Source organism: Telmatherina bonti (assembly GCF_933228915.1).
Source record: "Telmatherina bonti genome assembly, chromosome: 11".
NCBI lineage: Eukaryota > Metazoa > Chordata > Actinopteri > Atheriniformes > Telmatherinidae > Telmatherina > Telmatherina bonti.
In genome coordinates this window covers 38,078,938-38,101,890 of record NC_136629.1, presented here as the reverse complement: position 1 = coordinate 38,101,890, position 22,953 = coordinate 38,078,938, and positions in this window count along the sequence as shown.

Below are 22,953 nucleotides of genomic sequence, written 5' to 3'. Positions count from 1 at the left end.
ACTATACAAACCTAAAAGGCACTAAAACTTTACATCTGTGCAAACTATAACTACATCACTGGTTAATTCCACTTGTAAAATACAGTTTCATTTCTCTGTTCATCCTTTTTTCTTGTTGTTCCTTATAAATGATCATCTTCATGATTGCACTTTGCAACAACTAATTCATGTTCTGTAATGTGATAATCTCTCTGTAAACCCGTGGACGTGGGCTGCACGGTGGAATAGTGGTTAGCACTGTGGCCTCACAGCAAGAAGGTCACTGGTTTGATCCTCGGCTGGAGAAAGGTTTGAACAGTGGCGTTTCTGTGTGGAGTTTGCATGTTCTCCCTGTGTATGTGTGGGTTCTCACTGGGTTCTCTGGCTTCCTCCCACTGTCCAAATATATGCATGTTGGGTTGATTGGTTCTTATAATTCCCCCTAGGAGTGTGTGTGAGTGGTTGTTTGTCTCTGCGATGGACTGAGCTGTCCAGGGTGTACCCTGCCTTTCACCCAGACTGCTGGGATAGGCTTCCCTGCGACCCTTAGCTGGACTACGCGGTTAGGATAATGAATGAACTCGTGGAAGTCAACTCTGAACCCAGCACTGCCCCCTGGTGGACAGACTGACTTAAGACCCAAGGCAACGTTAAAGATGATGGAAGTATCAGGATGGAAACACAAAAACATTTGAAACAGAAGTTAAGGGAGCAGAAAAGGGCCTTAAAGCCTTTTTAAAAAACTAAATCATGCGCGTAAGTGACGCAGGAGGCGGACGAAACGTATCTGACATCTACGTCAAACATTAATGAACCTTAAGAGTCTTAAGTCACTCAGAATATTAGCAATCAACACCTTCTGATGTTTCTGTCTTCACTGCAGTCTCCAACTCCAGATGAGAAAAGACAAGGTGTCATCTGAGGGCGACATGCCCGAGAGCATCCGCAGAAAATTAAACCTGCCTCTTACAGCCTCTCCATGAACAGCACCTCTCTTCTTCCCTTCAGACTGATAGAAATGTCAAGGAGGTTTTTTCCCCTTTAGAACTTCTTCAGTTTGAACAGAAAATTACTCTGATGACACTGCTTTGCTCTCTGCCTTCCTCTCAATACCCATGTTTAAAAACGACTCGCAGCATCTTTTTACTGAGGCGGAAAAAAAAAAAAAAAGAATCATCAAAGACCTCTTGTATGCCTCCTGTCTCATCTCTCAGGCTTACAGGGGTTCAAATATAAACATATCTCACTTTCATTTCAATGTTTGGCATTTTTAACAAAGAGACTTTATGATTGGATTTAAGACATTTCTCCCTTTCTGTGTAGTTATTGTCCACATGTGGGCAATCATTAGTGGATGGAAGTGTAGCGCGGCATGTGTGTAGCGCTGCATGTGTGTAGCGCTGCATGTGTGTAGCGCTACATGTGTGTGGCGCTGCATGTGTGTGGCGCTGCATGTGTGTAGCGCGGCATGTGTCTGGCGCTGCATGTGTGTGGCGCTGCATGTGTCTGGCGCTGCATGTGTGTAGCGCTGCATGTGTGTAGCGCGGCATGTGTGTAGCGCGGCATGTGTGTAGCGCTGCATGTGTCTGGCGCTGCATGTGTCTGGCGCTGCATGTGTGTAGCGCTGCATGTGTCTAGCGCTGCATGTGTCTAGCGCTGCATGTGTCTAGCGCTGCATGTGTCTGGCGCTGCATGTGTGTAGCGCTGCATGTGTCTGGCGCTGCATGTGTGTAGCGCTGCATGTGTGTAGCGCTGCATGTGTGTGGCGCTGCATGTGTGTAGCGCGGCATGTGTGTAGCGCGGCATGTGTCTGGCGCTGCATGTGTGTGGCGCGGCATGTGTGTGGCGCGGCATGTGTGTGGCGCGGCATGTGTGTGGCGCTGCATGTGTGTGGCGCTGCATGTGTGTGGCGCTGCATGTGTGTGGCGCTGCATGTGTGTAGCGCTGCATGTGTGTAGCGCTGCATGTGTGTAGCAGTGCATGTGTGGCGCTGCATGTGTGTAGCGCTGCATGTGTGTGGCGCTGTATGTGTCTGGCGCTGCATGTGTGTAGCAGTGCATGTGTGTAGCGCTGCATGTGTGTAGCGCTGCATGTGTCTGGCGCTGCATGTGTGTAGCGCTGCATGTGTGTAGCGCTGCATGTGTGTGGCGCTGCATGTGTGTAGCGCGGCATGTGTGTAGCGCGGCATGTGTGTAGCGCGGCATGTGTCTAGCGCTGCATGTGTGTGGCGCTGCATGTGTGTAGCGCGGCATGTGTGTAGCGCTGCATGTGTCTGGCGCTGCATGTGTGTGGCGCTGCATGTGTGTGGCGCTGCATGTGTGTAGCGCTGCATGTGTGTGGCGCTGCATGTGTGTAGCGCTGCATGTGTGTAGCGCTGCATGTGTGTAGCGCTGCATGTGTGTAGCAGTGCATGTGTGTAGCGCTGCATGTGTGTGGCGCTGCATGTGTGTAGCAGTGCATGTGTGTGGCGCTGCATGTGTGTGGCGCTGCATGTGTGTAGCAGTGCATGTGTGTGGCGCTGCATGTGTGCAGCAGTGCATGTGTGTGGCGCTGCATGTGTGTGGCGCTGCATGTGTGTGGCGCTGCATGTGTGTAGCAGTGCATGTGTGTAGCGCTGCATGTGTGTAGCGCTGCATGTGTGTAGCAGTGCATGTGTGTGGCGCTGCATGTGTGTAGCGCTGCATGTGTGTAGCAGTGCATGTGTGTGGCGCTGCATGTGTGTGGCGCTGCATGTGTGTAGCAGTGCATGTGTGTGGCGCTGCATGTGTCTGGCGCTGCATGTGTGTAGCAGTGCATGTGTGTGGCGCTGCATGTGTCTGGCGCTGCATGTGTGTAGCAGTGCATGTGTGTGGCGCTGCATGTGTCTGGCGCTGCATGTGTGTAGCGCTGCATGTGTGTAGCGCTGCATGTGTGTAGCGCTGCATGTGTGTAGCGCTGCATGTGTCTGGCGCTGCATGTGTCTGGCGCTGCATGTGTCTGGCGCTGCATGTGTGTAGCGCTGCATGTGTGTAGCGCTGCATGTGTCTAGTGCTGCATGTGTCTAGTGCTGCATGTGTGTAGCGCTGCATGTGTGTAGCGCTGCATGTGTGTAGCGCTGCATGTGTCTAGCGCTGCATGTGTGTAGCGCTGCATGTGTGTAGCGCTGCATGTGTGTAGCGCTGCATGTGTGTAGCGCTGCATGTGTCTAGCGCTGCATGTGTCTAGCGCTGCATGTGTCTAGCGCTGCATGTGTGTAGCGCTGCATGTGTCTAGCGCTGCATGTGTCTAGCGCTGCATGTGTCTAGTGCTGCATGTGTGTAGCGCTGCATGTGTGTAGCGCTGCATGTGTGTAGCGCTGCATGTGTCTAGCGCTGCATGTGTGTAGCGCTGCATGTGTGTAGCGCTGCATGTGTGTAGCGCTGCATGTGTGTAGTGCTGCATGTGTGTGGCACTGCATGTGTCTAGTGCTGCATGTGTCTAGCGCTGCATGTGTCTAGTGCTGCATGTGTCTAGTGCTGCATGTGTGTAGCGCTGCATGTGTCTAGTGCTGCATGTGTCTAGTGCTGCATGTGTCTAGTGCTGCATGTGTGTAGTGCTGCATGTGTCTGGCGCTGCATGTGTGTAGCGCTGCATGTGTGTAGCGCTGCATGTATGTAGCGCTGCATGTGTGTGGCGCTGCATGTGTCTGGCGCTGCATGTGTCTGGCGCTGCATGTGTCTAGTGCTGCATGTGTCTAGCGCTGCATGTGTCTAGCGCTGCATGTGTCTAGTGCTGCATGTGTCTAGCGCTGCATGTGTCTAGCGCTGCATGTGTCTGGCGCTGCATGTGTCTAGTGCTGCATGTGTCTAGCGCTGCATGTGTCTAGCGCTGCATGTGTCTAGTGCTGCATGTGTGTAGCGCTGCATGTGTGTAGCGCTGCATGTGTCTAGTGCTGCATGTGTGTAGCGCTGCATGTGTCTAGTGCTGCATGTGTGTAGCGCTGCATGTGTCTAGCGCTGCATGTGTCTAGTGCTGCATGTGTCTAGCGCTGCATGTGTGTAGTGCTGCATGTGTCTAGCGCTGCATGTGTGTAGCGCTGCATGTGTCTAGCGCTGCATGTGTCTAGTGCTGCATGTGTGTAGCGCTGCATGTGTGTAGCAGTGCATGTGTGTAGCAGTGCATGTGTGTAGCGCTGCATGTGTGGGTGGTTGTGGGATTGTGTGCTGGTATGTGCAGACGTGGCAGAAAGAGTTTGTCTGAAGTCATCAGTCTGGAGCAGTGAGGACGGAACGGCGAGAGATGATGTGAAATAAAAGTGATTTCAGTCGGTAAAAACAAAACACTTCAGACTGCAGCTGCTCAGCCGGGACGAGGTGTCAGTTCATACATGGACGTCTTTAAAGGAACATTTACCACATTTTCTGTTTACTGCATTTCTATATGTCATATCGCTGGTGTAAGATGACTAATAATCAGGAGAATTTTGTTTCTACATTAGGGAACCGCCATGACAGTCTGCCATCTTGAAACTACAGCTGCTGGTAAGGGACAAACAGTGCCAACGTAGTTTTCCTGAGAGCCAGCGCAGTTGGATTATTTGTCATTTTGAAAAATGCAGGATCCGTTTTCACTATCACTGAGGAAGAAAAAAGAAAAAAGGAACTCAGAGCATCATGAGAAGAGGATCACCATGGAGCTGGCCTTCCCCAGGTGGAAGGAGACCAATGTTACACCCACACTGGGCTCTGCCACGGACACGCCAGCCAGATTCCAGCGCAGCCAGTCGCCTGATTACTAATCATTCACACCTATTCCTCATTCAGCCTCCAGTCTTAAATACCACAGCTCTTCAGTTAGTCATCATCGGACCTCGTAACTGCATCCAGATCCATTCCTCCCTTCCCTTCCCAGGCCCTGACTCACCAACCCCGAACTACGTTCTTGGCTTGACTTCCTGGTTTTTTTTTTTAATTTTTTTTATTTATTTATTTTTTTTAAGTCTTTATGTTTATCTATCTTTTTTGTTTTTATATTAAAAAAAAAAAAAAAAAAAAAAAAAAAGACTTCTCGGTTCTGATCCTTGCCTGTCCCTGGATTCTCAGGGGTTTGACTTCCCGGTTCTGATCGCTCCTTGTCTCCCGGACTCTTCGGCTTGATTCCCTGGTTCTGATCTCCGGCCCGTCTCTCTGGTTTTCCTGTTAGCTGTTGACATCTACAGAGCTTCAGTGTTTTCTCTGGTGTCTAATAAACCTGATTCTCATCAGACCTGTCTCGAAGAGCGCTTCGTTACACCACGATTTAAAAAGGGATGCTGAAGTTGTAGTTTTCTCCTCCACCAGTAAGCCAACTGTACTGCCTAAATCAGCCCAAAGCTAACTGTTATCATTAGGTTTTGTTAGACAGTGTTAGCATGGCAGCATAACAGCAGATCCTGCTAAAACACGCCTGCCTTGTTGGTATCAAAGTCGCTGTAAACGGTGGGTTTTTGTAACAGTAAAAGCAGCTTATAAAGCTTCCCAGCACTGCTGCTGAAAGCTACTGAAAGCATGTAAACATGCCGTTCTACCAGAAGAGGAGAACCGGATGGAACCAGACCAATGATGTGATGAAGTTACGGATATTTATAAAACCAGGAACCGCTTGACGAGTTCCACTCCATGAAGTATGACATGGTGTCATGTTGTAGAGAGGCGCTAGAGCGGATTTTGCACGGATCCTTATTAGATTAGATGGAAGTGGTTCTCACACACCGTTGCTTAAAGGAAAAATGTAAATGTTACATATTTCAGTCTGAGAGGACTTCTGGGAAAAAAAAACCCTTGGAAACAGGCTTATAAGATGGAAGGAAGGTGTAGCAGGAAGAAAATGAAGAATATTCCTTTCAGGTGATGGTGTCAGGAGGTGATGATGTTTGCAAAAGGCTGTGAATAAGAATGAAGAGGTGGGTTCAGAGAATGGATGGAAACAGAACATGAAGTCTTCAGTTTCAGCACCAAGCCGCCTTCATTTACAACAATCTAAAAGTAATCATTGTTTTTTTAATTAGCTGGAAGTTTAGCAGGTTAATGAAGTTTTCCAGGGACGTCACAGGACCGTGCCTCAACAACGGGGTTTACTGCTTTAATGGATGAAGTTATGGATCAGTATAGAAGTTCTCTGATCAGTCCATCTGCTACACCTGAAAACAAAGGAGAAACATATTTCACAGAGGAAAGGTGTAATAGTAATACACTGTTAAACTAGTCTGGTAATAAACTAAATAAGTCTGAATGCAGAACTTTTAATGTTTTTAACCCTTTCATGCATAGTGACCCTGTAGTGGGAACCAAGTTACAATCTGTTTTCTTGCATATTCATGAATGAGGAGGGTATTTTTGTAAATAAACCACTTCAGTGTTTTTTTTTTTTTTTTTTTTTTTTTACAAAAATGTTGCCTTGTTTTTATTATTAATTCATGCCTAAAGGGGTTAATGAACTTTAACTGTTATTTTTAATGTCCAGCAAGGAGGAGTGAAGTCCATTAAAGTGTCTCCATGGCACTTTGAATTTGGCAAATGTGGATTTGATTTAGAACTTGCTGTGTTAATTTTTTTGTCACTTCTGTGCTATAAAACTATTCATCTACAGATCAATTTATAGATCTACATGTAAGTATCAGACATGTTTTTGTCCCATATTTGCACGTCAAACTGACAGCAAGTCATTAAGGGAGTACCACCGATTATTTTGTTCCACTTAAAGCTCTGGTTGTCCCTCATGGGAAACTTTGTCTAAGCAGGTAAATGTTACAACAAGAGCATTAAAATTCACTCATAACCAAACATGACTGTCCAATAAACCTTATGTTTGGCATTTCTTTTGTGGCTCAGACTTCCCGCTGGTGTTAATGAGAGATTCTCCTGCAGTTGTCCAGTTCAGCCTGCCTATGCAGGACCTGCAGGCCAGTCGCTGCCAGATTGTTGGTAATTTCCTGACGGAAACGTCTTCTCCAAGCCTGAGGTGTGTCCAGCCACACTGCCTTCACTTCCAGCTCAGCTATTTCTGGTTGTTAACCTGGATTCTTGGTTCACCAGTTGTTCCTTTCACCAACCTGCTGTCTGGTCCCTCATGGTGCGGCCCATCTCCCGCCAGCCTGAACAAATCACCAGTAAAAACCACAAAGGAAATAAAATACACCGAAATAAAATAAGGAAAACAATACCCAGAAATGATCCTTCTCCCAGAAAAACTGCGTGTCACGCATTACATGCACATGTGAACCACATGTGCAACACGAGGTTTGGGACTTTATGTCCCAAACTTTCCCACAGCTACATTATCACTCAATCAAATTAAATGGTTTCCCAAAAAAACGTTTTAAAATTGTGCAAAAGCATCTTATTGATTAGTGACTAATGTCTCTGGGGAGGGAGCCTTTTATTTAGGAGCTTAAATGATCCATAAAATACTGCGATACATTCATTCATTATCCCAACCGCTTAGTCCGATGAAGGGTGGCGGGGAATCTGGAGCCTATCCCAGCAGGCTTTGGGTGAAAGGCAGGGTACACCTGGACAGCTTGTGATACATGATGATTTAGGTTTAATTAAATGTACTGAGGTTAGTACATCCAGACGACACTTTGTATTTTCATCTTATTTAAAAAAAAAAAAAAAAAGCATTCAAATCATACTTTCTTTCCTTTGACTCATTCTGTCTTGCTGGTCTGGTCGCACTCACACTTCACCTCGCAACTCCTTCAGCTCCACCTATCCACCTTACTATGCTGATAAACTCTGGCTTCCTTTGCTTTGCCATAAAACTAAAGCAGGCCTACATAGGAGGAGGCTGGTAGAGCTGTGTGCCCTGTATGGCAGGGATCCCCAACCCTGGTCTTCAAGGACCGGTGTCCTGCAGGTTCCTTCTGGAACACACCTGACTCAGACAAGCTTTGCACGTGTCTGCTAAATACACACTGATTTGAATCAGGTGTGTTGCAGCAGGGACACTTGGAAAACCTGCAGGTCACCGGTCCTTGAGGACCAGGATTGGGGATCCCTGCTGTATAAGCTGATGTTCCTCACCTTAAGGGGAGAAAACCCCCCAGCTCTCTACAGGGACCCGGTTCCCATCATTTAACAGACTCAAACCACATCACTGACCCCTGCACTAGTTTTTAGCACTTTGGTTTCCCTCCTCACAGTCAGAAAAACCCAAAACAAAAGAAAACTACAAACTGCAGTATTAGTTGTCAAAAGTTCTACAACTTTGTAGGTCAGATGTGTGGCGGAGTGGTAAGGCCTCACCAAAAATAACTGAGCAAGAAGTAAAATGAAAAAGTTAACTTTTATTTAAAACTTATAACATAGCGCTCCAGGAAATAAATGCAGGGGTGCTGCTGTTGAATAAGAAGAGACGTGTGAGGCAGTTTAAACTGTTTCATGCAAAAGTTAAAGACTAAGATTAGTTGGTTATAAAACCACTGTTAAGACCTATTTAAAACTAAGTAACCAAATAACTATATAAACTAAAGAGACCGGGCCAGCTGGGACCACCAGTGGAGAACAGCCTACATAGAAGGAGTGCCCCGGTGTGTTGCCACCTCTCACCTTATGAACACAACCACACTTCAAGGCAAACTATGACCTTGGAGCCCTCATGTGCCCAGTGCATCAAAACAAACCAAACGTGAGGGTCCCCAACCATGAGTGCCTAGCCCCTCCACCTAATGGTTCCCAGCTGCCTAAAGAAAACAATTCAAAAGGAAACTAAATCCATTTACAAACTTAACTAAAGCAAAAGAAGCAAACAAAACTGATTAAAAGAAACACTACAGTAAAATTATGTCAAGAAAACAGCAGCAGGTGGATCTATAAAAACAGAAAACACAGTAAAACCACTAAATTAGTTTTTCATTTCAAGTTCCTGTGTTTCTACTCACCACCCCGAGAGTAAAACCGAGCCAGGAGGAGTACAGAGGGCAGTCACCACCACCAAACGCAGCACCCGCCAGCAGACAGAAGAAGATCAGCAGGTGTCTTTTAGAGCTACCTGCTGATTAGCTGGGAGGGGCCAACCTGAACCACATGACACTCATGTCCTCACCACCACAGATGCATTTTGGTAGATTGAAAACTCTTAGTCTATTTATTCATTTCCATGTTCTTTTACAGCTTTAGTCAAAGTCAGAACAGCAAAGACTTTGTCCAGTGGAGAGTGACAGAACTAGGGCTGGGCGATATGACGATATCATTTGGACGATATGAAATGTCGTTTCATATGAGGCTCTGTCGTTCACGCCATGATAAGCTGCTTTACTGCAGTATTTTACATCAAGATGTGCTTTACATCACGCTGCAATACATAAACATGGAGGAAGACGGCAGCAGACGTGTTTCAGAGGATAATTCTCTAAAAGATGAGCAGCCAACCCAAACTGATGAGCTTGTTCCTAAAAGAGGGAAATTTCTGTCTGGATGCAGTTTGGATGTAAAAAGAGCGACGTGGAACCGACAACAGACCAGCTCACAGTCCCAACAACGGACTCCGACACAACTAACTCATTTCATCACCTGCAGGAATCAGGATGAAGAACACAGAATAAAGAATAGAGTCAATAAAAGCAGCGTCAGGTGGAGGAGAAAGCTCAGAATAAACTCCAGACGCTGCAGCAGGTATTTACCTGTGGAATGTCATACGGCCATAGTTCCCCCAGATGGAAGGAGATCCCTGCTGCTGTTGCCTAGCAACACCTGATACATAACTGATGACCGACACAACGTTACACAGTTTATATGGTTATGGATGGTTATGGGGAGATAAAATGAGATATATAAGGATAGGAGATTTTGGTCACATGGCCCAGCCCGAGACAGAATATTTCTGAATAGTTTAAGCCATGGGGCCTCAAGTCTGGTCCTGGAGATCTACTATCCTGCAACATTCAGCTGCAACTTTTCTCCAACATTAATTTTCTATGCAGCTTATCCTGTTAAGGGTTGCAGGGGAGCTGGAGTCTATCTCAGCTGTCATCAGGCGAGAGGCAGGAACACCTGGACAGGTCGCCAGTCCAACACAGGACAACCAGTCATGCTGTTACACCGGGGACATGCATGTATTTGCACTGTGGGAAGAAGTACCTGAAGAGAACCCACACAAACACAGGGAGAGCGTGCACACAGAAAGACCACTGTTCAAACCCACCAGCTGAGGACATCAAACTGCACACATCTGCTGATTACACATTGATTTTCAGTCAGGTGTTGCAGCAGGACTGTGGTCCTTAAGGACCGGAGTTGCTTGGATACTACGATGCTCTTAGCAGACCAGATGATAAATAACTTCAGTCACAACTAAAAGTGACTTCGACTTGCAACAAAGCAAAGAACAGGACTTTTAGATGATCTCAAAATAATCCTGATAACTGTTTCTGTATCCTGTTTCTTCCCCGTGTCCATACATACCACAACGGAAAAGGGAAGCCCAGCTGGCGTCATGGACTCAGCTGGATTATTAGAAACACCAAACCCCCGTAGAAATACCTATTGACATTAATATCTACTGACCTTCATGTTTTCATCCCTCTTTTAATGATTCATTTAATTTAATTTCTTTCCTGCAACCAAACACAGACTGTGCACTTATATTGTTTGTGTTTATTTAAGGGATTAAATCTTTTGTGTCTCTCTGTGGATGTCAGCAGAGCTTCACTTAATCCACACACTGATATGAAAATATGGCCACAGTGACATAACCACAACAGAAACTCTGACAAAAACAAACGAGTGTTTCAAATTTGTTGTGATGGATTATAGAGCCGAGGTCATTTTAAACCCTGGATGCTGTTTTCCACATTTTTCAAGACATAATGACCCCTCAGTTCAGGGGAGATGAATCTCCTCCGTTTTGATCCGACATAACAAACCGCAATGAAAATGATCACAGCGCGATGCCAGCGAGAGCCAGAAGGCTCCCTGAGCACTTCCATCCCATGTCTTCCTGAAATACAGCTGATAGAAGTGAAATGAAAAGGACAAAAAGCCAACTGCACTCTGAACAGTTCATCTGTAGACCTCTCAGTCTTTACCAAATGATCCGTTCACTCATCGCTCCCCTCAGTTCACGATGGTCTTCTGCTGTCCATATCAAGCCGAGACGATCAACACAACACATTTCTGGCCTTTACAAGTCAGTGCACTTCGCTGATAAAAGTCTAAACACAAAGCACAAGCCTTCAGTTTTCACTAACTATTATAATTTCATTAAAAAGTGAGAATAAATCATCTTGAGGCGTCTCTACCAGGTACATACAGTAAAAAGTGTTTCCTATCTTTAAAGATGAACCATTTCACTTAGTGGTGGGACTTTAACGTGTTAATTATGATTAATTTATGCCAGAAACATTAACAAGTTAAAGTATGGCATTTTAACTTGGTGTCTCTTCAGCTTTTGGCCAGTTTTACATTGTTTTTTTTTTTTTTTTACTGTTTTAAAAGTTTCGAAACCTTTCGCCTTCTTTTTATTTTCTAAAACTTTGAAATTCGTAGTTATTTGTTCCACAAGGCGCCATCTTTACCAGAAATGAAGTGATCACGACCCCCACGTCACATTTGGGGACACAAAGTGTTTCCATTACACTTTTGTGAAATGTTTCTGTATTGAAACGTTTGAGTTCTAGGTGTAATGGAAAACACACTAATCTGTTAAAGTCAACCATTTGTTGGGCAAATTGGGCGCCATTCACCTTTTCATTTATTTTCAGCAATCTCTGTTACGATATAGAAATAGAACCCAGTACTCAGCCAAAAAATATACAGATTTTTAAAAATGCTGGTATGGTGTTGAAGGTCAGACTCAATCTGGTTGTTAGGGGTCTGGAACACAGAAAGCAGACGTGGGCCAAAAAAACAAAGATGAGGTGAAGGAGGGAAAAGAAAAGGATTTACCAGAGGCTGGAGGAATAGGATTTCTGCTTTCTCCTCCAGAAAAGGGAACTGGTTCCACCTCAATACTCAGGTTCCAAAGGCAGTCCTGGGTCATACACAGGTCTCAGAAGAGGGAAGACATCCAAAGAGCAAAGACTAGAGGCAGGGTCAGGAACAGGCAAGGTTCGGCAACAGGAGGTCAATTCTCATACCAGAAGGCAGAAGCAGAGGCAGTAGTTGGGGACAGGCAGGGTCAAAACCAGGTAATCTTCTAGAAACAGAAGAAAACTCTGTTTCCTCCACCTGCCAGTTAAACATGGAGACCAAACTATGGCTGTTTTGGGTTTTTATTGTGTCTTATGCAAGTATCCTGCAGAAATCCACTGCAACAATGGACGCAGTATGAACACCAGACGAGGCAGAGGACCCTTAACGCCATCGCTATGGATTTACCCACAATGCAACGCTACGCCACATGCAGGAAGTGGCTTGTTTTGTAGTCCACTTCCTGTATTTGGTCTGCTTGAAACGGACCGAGACCTGCGTTTGTAGGCGGACCGAGTTGCTTCTTTGATCAGAATGAAAATTTCCCCAAAAGCAGCGACTTTCCGAGCAAACGGACTCGGATTCGGATCAGAAAGGCTGATGTGAATGTGTCCTTAAGGTTCTGCCACACAACAATAATCAGGTTTAGATCTGGACTTTAGACCAATGCAACACTACAACTCTTTCCTTTTGTTGTGGATTTGCCGTAAATGAATCCACCAACCATGCATGCGGCACGTTAACTGTTAGTAAGGAAAAGTTTAACAGAGACTGTGTAGGAGTTGTCTCTCTCCTGGTAAGCCTCTGAGTACATCCAGAATGTGGCCATAAAGTTCTGCAGTTAGTCAAGTTTCCAGGCTGGAAACCAATGTCACGCCTTTTGCTTCCAGCAGACAAGAGTCATCCCTCATGCGCTTGCTGGATGTCCTTGTGAATTTAACAAAAACATCATGTTTTCTGGCATTTCAACAACTGATTGGCAGTTTTTCCTTTGCACATCTCCTTTCTATAACTTTAAAAGAGATTGGTGTTGCTGCTATGATCATAGACTACTAATAAACATGCTGACTGTTGTCACCGCCAAACTTCCCATCAATCCTTCGCTGAGGAAAAACGCCTTCATGCCACATGAAGGAATTCATGCAGAAAGTACCACCTGCCGCTTACGGTGCGTGCATGACATGCACCTTGTTCTGTGTTCGGGGTGCATCTCTGGGATCTGTTTCTGTTGTCTTGCCCATGAAAGATCCATTTGTGTCTATCCAGGCGCCTGACTGCACCATGCGTACAGTATTTCTGTGCTCTTGAGGCCCTCTCTGCTCCTTCGTGGTCTAAACTTGTCAGCTTCTGCACTTTAGCGATGAGAGCTTTTGTTAAAACAAACAGCGACTGCAAACTGTAAGCGCCTCTGGAAAGCGTGCTGCCTGTTAGGTGAAGGTAAACACATCGTGGGTGTTTTGCAGCTCAGAGCAAGTGGCAGATCTCTTTTGTGCTGGGGGGATTTTTTTCTCATCTCGGTGACAGCGAAGCAGACATCTTTTTCCTTTTGCTTGTCTTGGGAAATGGCAGCCTTTGTCACAGTCACCGGCTGTCACTGATAATCCCATTATCCATTAAAAACACTAATGGTGGCTAACAGTCTCGATCTGTGCTAGCGAACCAGGCCACAGAACCCTCTGGGGATCAGGAAATAGTTGCTGTTTTTGTCTCTTGGACCAGAGAGTAACAGGATTGCCACCTTTATGGACTTCTTTCATTACTGCTAATAGGTCAGGATGGAAACTGGCTAATGAGCCCCCAGAGCGGCAGAAAAACACTCAGTCTTTTGTTTTTATCAGCAGTAACTGTATTTGTTCCAAGCTTTGTTGTAGCTTCATGGGGCTCTTTAGGCTGTCATGTTAGACAGTGATATAAAGAAATCTTGTTTAAGAAGAGAATATTTTAAAATGCTTCCAGTTAAATTAAGACCTTCACAATAACAAAAAATAATATACATAGTACGACATAAAATGGAAAATCATAAAAAGCTGTTCTAAATAAATATTATTTTAAAACTGCTTTTAAAAAGTGTCCCCACAACACACCTTTAAGGTACAGTGTGTAAGAATTACTGACATTTAGTTGTGAAGATGGGCATTATCTACAATAGCCTACAATAAAATAAAACATCTGATCAGATTCCATGTGATCTAGGAGCTTTCAAAATATCAAATTGTTACGTCATTCCCAGGGTTTAGGAGCAAAACGGAGAAAAAACGATTCCTGGTTCCGACCCTCAAAACAGGTTCAAACAACTCTCCAGTGATCAACTGTTTATTTCCATAAATATCTTCGACGACTCAGCCTGTAAAGAAGAATCATCAGGGTGAACCGAGGCCAAAACAACAAACATAATCACCTTATTCTTAAGTCCCTACTGAGCAGAAACAGGAGAAAACACCCGAAAAGAAAAATAGCAGTTCACCGCAACAGCTTATGAAGTCAAATGTATTTACTGAAGAAAAGAATCTATTCACATAATAGAACCGGTTGATCAACAGCTTGAACCACACAAACACAATAATCTGAACTTTGATGACCGAACGGCGGATCGCTGCTGCCACCAGAGTTCATTTATTTCTTTATTTCTGCCATAAACATGTTTATTTCTGGTGTAAACATGTTTATTCCGCTTGTAAACATGTTTATATCTGCTATAAACGTGTTTATTTCTGCTATAAACGTGTTTATTTCTGCTGTGAACATGTTTATTTCTGCTGTAAACATGTTTATTTCTGCTTTAAACATGTTTATTTCTGCTGTAAACATGTTTATTCTGCTGTAAACATGTTTATTTCTGCATTAAACATGTTTATTCCTGCTGTAAACATGTTTATTTCTGCTTTAAACATGTTTATTCCTGCTGTAAACATGTTTATTTCTGCTTTAAACATGTTTATTTCTGCTGTAAACATGTTTATTTCTGCTTTAAACATGTTTATTTCTGCTGTAAACATGTTTATTCCTGCTGTAAACATGTTTATTTCTGCTGTGAAGTTGGTCTTTTTAACATGGGAGTCTATGGGTATTTGCTCTGTTTTGCAGCCCCTAGTGGATGAAGGGGAAACTGCAGTTTCGTGCACTTCCGCATTGGCTTCACTTTTAACCGCCGGAGGCTCCGTCTATCTTTTATGTACGGTCTGTGGGTAACACGCAGAAAAAATACAGCTACCAGAACAACTTGACTGAACATCTGTCTGGTCTTGTACAAGTCTTTAAACTGCAAATCTAAGAATAAACTATCAAAGATTGTCTCCAGAACTTAGTCCTTGTTTCATATTGTCATGGAAAAGATAGGAAAGCCATTCTGAGCCTTTGGGGCTCCAGTTGGAGCTTTAGATGACTGAATTTAAGTTTGTTTTCTTTCTTCTCTTAGAATCACATGAAGGATGTTTTGCTCTCCAACACAAATGTGTTCATTATAATGTAATATCTAAAAAAGAAACTGGAAAAGGTTTAAACTTGTGTGTTAACATCAGGGTGTTACAATCTGTGAAGATGTGATCTGCTCCTCTTCATCCATCTTGGTTTCCTGGTGCAGAAGGATCATCCTGTTTCTGCTGCGCTGCAGATCAGGAATGTCGACGATGTCTCTTCGGCTGCAGCTCAGGAGGAAGAGCAGCTGTCCTTCAACTGGTAAGGTGGGGGATCAATTCCAGGCTTCCCCTGAAATGGCGAAGTGTCCTAGGGCAAGACACTGAACCCCAAGCTGCCCCCCGATGTGCCCATCGGGGTATGAGTGTGTTGAATGAGTGTGTGTGTGAATGTGACAAGTAGTGTAAAGCGCTTTGAGTGGTCTGTAGACTAGAAAAGCGCTATAGAAGTACAAGTCCATTTACCATTTACCATTCTTGCATTCGGAGTGTGGAAACAGTGTTGGATAGCATGCGCTATAGGCGTCCTCAGTGTGATCCTAAGAGGTGTGAAGCAGGAGAATAATCTGGAATAAGTTGTGTGGTTCCATTCTGTTTGTTTGTGTTTACGGCTTTGAACTGTGCCGGTCTCCTACGGGGGCTTTCAGATACCACCAGTAATATATTGTTCATGGCGCAGGGCCTCAGGCAGACAGAATGATGGATTGAGCCATTCTGTTTTCTTCTCACAATCCGTCTTCAAAGAAACAAATCGATCTGGAACAGAAAAGTGTGGGGGGGACGGGCAAAAATCACAAAAATAGACTTTCTTTATCGTGTTTTGATCTGATGTATTATTTTGTTGGGAGCGTTTTGAAATCAAAGTTTACCCTTTTGGAGCTGAGAATAGCAGAGCTTGTGTATGTATGAAGTTTTAGGTGTGTTAGGTTGCTGTTTGTGTGGGTATCGTGGTGTGTAGCAGCAGTAGGGAGCTACTAGTAATAAAGTAATGCTGCATTCACGGCCCCATCACTAAAATTCAAATCTATCCAGAAAAAAAGCAGATAGATATTTTTCACGCACTCAAGTGGAAAAACTTTTACCCCAATTTAATGCATCAGTATTGATTTATGCTTTTTTGTGAACAAGATAAATAATGTGAATCCACTTCTGTATTTTATGTTCGATAAAAAGCTGAAACGGGGGGTAAAGTGGCGGCAGGAACTATGTAAACAAAAATAATGGTCATATACAAACAGGTGATTGTTTGTATGATGCGGTTTGCAAACAGTTTCCATGAATGTTTGTGGAGCCAAGATGGGCAGACGAGCTAAATGTTTGAGTAAACTACTAAAATGTTTCAGAAAAAATGTTTCTAAACACAAAATTTCAATGATTTTCCACATTCCTTCTCCTAAAAAGCAGAAAAACTAAATAATTTGGCCTCGAACCTGTGCCAAAACGGCCATGTATGAAAAATCATGAGCTACGTTGACATGGAGCCAAAATAACGGTTTGAAAGCTCTATCGGAAGGAAAATGATCCATGTTTCCGCCTCATCCTGAATGACAAGTGTCCAACTGAAAGGATTTTGCTTGGGTTTCACAGAGGTGGAATATTCCTCCTTCCAAACTGATCGAGGCATCATGTAAACACTGCATCCGGCTGAGTTCTTAAGCCGCTGCTCCAACTGGACATAAACGCTCAACGGGACAACGGCACAAAGTTTGTATTTACAGGCGGTCCTCAGGTTACGCGGTTCTCGACTCACGTCATTCAACTTTACGTTTTTATTAAATAAACGTACACAAAAAAATAGAGCAAGTTTTGAAACTATGAGGTTTGGAATAAGCCCTCATGACGTGGAGATTGAGACGACACTTGAGTGCGTGTATATTTATTTTAGTTTAAATTAAATGTGTATTTTAATTGCCTGTACTGTTTTTCCATTAATATGATGTATAATACATGTATTTAGATAGTTACTTAGTGATTAAGGGGGCATTTAATGGGACAAAGGGTTATGACATGGGGTAAGAACGGAACTTGCTCGTGGGACCGTCTGTAATTCAAACTCGTCCATACGCAGCAGATAAGTCATTAATAGTAGATGGAAACACACAGGTTACTGTGCAACAGAATTATAGGTACAAATGATGGTTAAAACTTTACTGTGCAAAAGCGAAGCTGCATGTTTTCTTTGTCCAGCAGAAGCATCAACTTCCCCGGGCATTTGTGATGGATCATCAGGCAGTAGAAACGCAGACTGTGGTCAGATCAATCTGCACTCCACTTCTCTGCGGGAAGAAAAAGATGCATTGAGCTTTGACCCAAAGGAAAAAAGGACGGTCTCTGCTATCAGTAACAAGTCCAAAAGCCAGACTCTGAGAAGGTAAGAGGTTATATCTGGAGACAGTATAGGTACTACACCGTACACAGGTACCACCCGTCTGCAGTCCTGACCTTAACCCAGTGCTAAATGTAGGAGAATAACGAAACAAAAGATGCCCAGGCCTGAAATAGAGGAAGAGAAATGAAGCTGACAAGGCAGAAAATGAAATATTTTGAGGTAATACTGTCTGCAATGAAATCCAAGTCAAAGTAAATGTAAAAAATTCACCACACTCTTTATTGCATTTTTTTTATGTTGCGTCAGTTTGAGGCTGCAAAGTGCCAAAGGTTTCATAAAATGGTTTAATGTGAAAAATCCCAAATCTTCCATATGAAATGGCATTACTGCCGTTTGTCAGCATAGTGAGCAGGGAATCGGTGCCGTTGGAGAGGCTGTGGTTCAGCTGCAGCAGAGATGTTGTAACGTTTACCACCTCATGAGGGCAGAAGGACTCCACAGTGCAACAAAAAGATAAATCTACATTTAAATCCTGTTATCATTCTCTCACAATCACTCTTTTCATTTCCAGTCTTCTACCTGCAACTCTTTTCCTCCATTTGTTGTTCCCTTCGTCCTGCCGACCTCTCCGCTGCCCCCACCTGCTCTGACTGTGTCACAAGCCTCGCTGCTTTACCAATTCCAGCAAAAAGCCATTTAACAAAGCCGAGTGGAGATGCTCGAGATGCCACCTCTTCAGACACACCCGTCTGCATTTCTGTCTGTTGCTTTTGGGCTTCTCTCTCCTGTTGATCTGTTTTTTTTCAGCCATCTCTCCTGTTTAATATCTTCATCAGCTCTGTTAATTTAGAAATATTGCCTTGAGAGGAGAGAAATTGGTTTTTCAGTTTCATTTGAATGACAATGGAGATGTTCATATCAATACGCACACAGAACAAAGAGCAACCGTTACTTTGTGCGTGTGGAAAAACAATCAGCCTGCGAGCAGAAATTCAATATAGTTTTTTGTTGTTTGGTTGTAACAGTGAACCTGAACTCAGACATTATGAAGTCATTATTTTCAGACATGATGTAAAGATTTGCTTTCTTCATGGAGATGCTAGACGGCGGCGAGTTGCGATCACCCTCTGCAGTCTGGCCCCGTCTGCCTCTGAGAGCCCTCCACACCACGCCAGGAAAGGAAAGGTCAGGAGGCACTCTGGGTAGTAGATGTAAAACCTGTGAAGGAGGGACAGGAGGTGCTACATGCAGGTGACTCATCCTCCAGAAGAAGTAAATATGCTGCTGACATTTTTTTTTTTTTTTTTTTTTAAGAGCAGGTGCATGCTATCAGCCTGCTGTCGAAGGGGTCTCAAAGCACTTCTGGTTGGTAACTTTTTGCAGCCGTGGTCTGGGTCTTCTCAGATTGAACTTCCTATATATATTTATGTCAATTATTTATTTTTTTGTCCCACTAAAAGAGACAGAAGCCAGAATACGGTCCTGCTGCTTCAGCCAAACTGTGAAACAACTGCTGTTACTTTAGTCTGCCACCAGATGTCGCTGTTCCTCCAAACAATGAAGCCCAAAGCTGCAAATAATCTTCGATACCCAAAGACAGCAAGCCTCAGTGCTCGACAAGGCGTCGTCCTCTCATCACTACAATCTTCTGACATTTAATTCCATCCCGCAGGCTAAGTGTAGTTGTGTTCAGCTAACCTGATTTTTTTTTTTTAGAAAGACAGATTTCATGACCTTTGAGCTTTGGCTAAACTAAAGTTAGCAAAACCATGGTTTGCATACAATCTGAACAAGCTTTATGATTCATTATTGTACATTTTTACAATGCATACTCACTAGTTACACTATAATGAAATAATGCTTGAGGAAACAAGCCCGAGATGGTAGTTTGTTCACTTGAAGTTTTGTTGTTTTTGTTTTGTTTGTTTTAAATTTTATTGCTCATACACTCGGATGCGTTTTGGTGGATAGTCTAGGAGGGGGGTGGCTTTTGGAGGGTACCCTTTGGGAAATTTGAAGGGTTTCAAGTGAGTTTGGTACTCTTAAAAACTTTGCACAGCATTACCAGTTATCTGGTGTACTTCTAAAGGTCTTAAAAAGCAATTGACCTTCAGTAAAGCTACAGTCTAGTTGTTTTTACAAAAACCTTGTCTTGCTTTTGCTTTGTTGCCTTTTAACAAACTCTAAAAAACCAGTGTGAAATGGTGCAGTTAGCCCATGAAACCAGTGAATAGGCCTAACACCGTATTACTCCTGACCCCATGTGCTCTTCCTCCACTCCTGCCAGTTCAAGCAGTGACATCAATGTTTTCTTAAGCTGAACGGAAAAGGAGCTTTCAGAGAAAATTCTTCACCAATCTTCACATTTATCCAACCATTGCAATGTCACTGCAACAATCATTGAAAGGTTACGCTTTCCCTGCCACTTCGGCTGTTAGCATATAGCTAGAACAGAAAAATAAAAATCCCTGTTCGCTGATTCCTTTTACAAGAGGATCAATCAAGAACCAAAGTTTATGGCTTCCTTCTTTTATGGTGCTGTCCAACAATCCATAAACTGTTTTCTTCCCATTCTGTAATGAATACCTTTTCTAGAATACTTTGTCTAGAAGGTATCAGTCATTCAAAGAGCATATTTTTGTCCGTCGGCAACCAACAAGCTTCTCGTCTCGTTACCTTTAAGACATTTTCTTCTCAGTCCAATTTAAGCTCCATTGAGATGTTGACCTTTTTCTCTGTTAATCAGGTTCAGTGCCAGCAAAACTTCACTAAAGAGATGGGAACACATTCACATGTTTCAAGCCACTCTGGTTTCATGTAGGTGGAGGGTAGTTTGGTGGAATTTGCTATTTATCCTTAATTGTCACTACTTCCTACAGTCTAAATATTCATATCTAATTATTTGGTTCCCACCATCTGAAATGAATCCAGTGCTGTTGCCTAAGCTATGAAGGTTTAGCAATAGCAGGGCTGAAACGGTTAAAGCCAAAGGAGAGATCTGCTGACAGGACCTTCGGATATGCACCTGTGTCATACATGAGACTAAATCAGTGTCTGGATTTAATTTTCTAGAAACTGTCCAAGGTAATGTGAGAAAAGTCAGAGGATAGTTGTGTGAAGACGTTTGATTGGTCTTAGATTGCTGTCAGAGTTCTAATGACACAGCAAATACTACATATTAATCACACTGAATTAGACTGTTAGCTTTGTCACTGTTCCTTACCTGCAAGTTGGAGATCAGTCATTGATAGACCTGGCAAGAGCTGCAGCAAATGATTATTTATGTTATTTAGTATTCAGTTGAACAATAAATACTGTAACTAAATTAAGGTGCAAAATAACTACTCCGGTTGCGCCATTGATTGATGTATAACAACAAACAAGTATATTTAGGAATAAGAGATTTTTACAGCATAGTCTGTCAGCATAGGTATGCCAATACTATGTTGCCAGTAGCATAGTCTGTCAGGTGAGTTATGGTAATGCCATATTAGAATTAACGGATTCTTCCAGCTAGAATGTGCTAATACTGTGTTAGCATTAGTCTATTCTGCCGAGTAAGGTATGACAATGCTATGTTAGCATTAGCCTATTCTGCTTAGTGAGGTATATCAATGCTATGTTAGCATTAGCCTATTCTGCCTAGTGAGGTATTGCAATGCTATGTTAGCATCAGCCTATTCTGCCTAGTAAGGTATGGCAATGCTATGTTAGCATTAGCCTATTCTGCCTAGAGAGGTATGGTAGTGCTATGTTAGCATTAGCCTATTCTGCCTAGAGAGGTATGGCAGTGCTATGTTAGCATCAGCCTATTCTGCCTAGTACGGTATGGCAATGCTATGTTAGCATTAGCTTTTTCCTGTCTAGTTGGGTATGGCAATGCTATGTTAGCATCAGCCTATTCTGCCTAGTACGGTATGGCAATGCTATGTTAGCATTAGCTTTTCCTGTCTAGTTGGGTATGGCAATGCTATGTTAGCATTAGCCTATTCTGCCTAGTGAGTTATGGCAATGCTATGTTAGCATTAGCTTTTTCCTGTCTAGTTGGGTATGGCAATGCTATGTTAGCATTAGTCTATTTTGCCTAGTGAGGTATGGTAATGCTATGTTAGCATTAACATGGGCTGTGTCAGAATGTCCACATTGGCCCTTAACCCCTTATTTACTACACAGGACTACAATATTGCACGAATTCTGTTGCCGATTAGGACACAAAGTTGGATATTTTATCCTCATCACAGATCATGAGACTACTGGCTGTCACCATAGAAATCATCACACGTCATGCCAAATCCAATCCAAACTAGTTTAAAAAAAATTATTTTCTTACAATGTATTTTATTCTTTAATTGTTGCATATTTATTCAACAAATAAGGATATAAAATGAAATATCTATAGGTTTTTTTTTTAACCTGCTTTTACATTTGTGTCACTTTACATTCTTGCTGCAAGGCATTGTGGTCTAGATTGACCCGTCTAGTGACCATCGATGCTCACTACTTTTCAAGATGCATTGTGGGTAATTTTAAGTGCACTACTTTTTTCTCTCTGGACACGTTGACACACGAGAAAATGACGTGAGCACTATGTAGGGCACTTTGCAGGGAAAACGGTGGACATTTGGACACAGCCATAATCTGTCAGCTGACGTATGCTAATGTTATGTTTGCACCAGGCAACAGTCTTCAGATCTAAATTCTGAGAAGATAAGTGCCTCATTATCTAACTAATCCTCTGTTTAGACTATCTACAAAGCTGTTTCCACTCTTGTCTCCATCCCACCCGCCTCTCATCACTTTTTTTTTTTACACTTTTAAACAAATTTTCTGATTCCCTTCTTTGTTGACATGGTGCTTTGCCTTTCTTCTTACTGTGAGCTGCATGGTGCCCACATGCAGCCAGCACATGAGCTCTTCATGCTGTGATTTTGCTTGTTTTCTCATCTATTTTTCTCATCAAGCGCTGTCAAAAGAGATGCAGGCAGCCAGAATCTTCTGCTCAACCTGGATGGCAGTTCTTGACCTCTCAGTTGCATCTGTTTTTATAAAAATAACATAATGAGATGCAATCACATCCTCCTTCTCACACCTTTCTGTTTCAGATAGATCTGTATAATTATGTCGCTTTATTTCACCTTCTTGCATGCAAGCAGTGGATTTTTATTTTATTTGCAGCTGTTTCTCTTTTTCTAATTGCTTTAGGTGCAATTTGAATTCAAATAAATCTTAAGGAGAATCCAATGATGGTGATGACTCATTGAGAAGCAGTCATTAGTCAGCGGCTCTGACTAATAAACATTTTACTCCTGGGAGTACTTGGTAACAC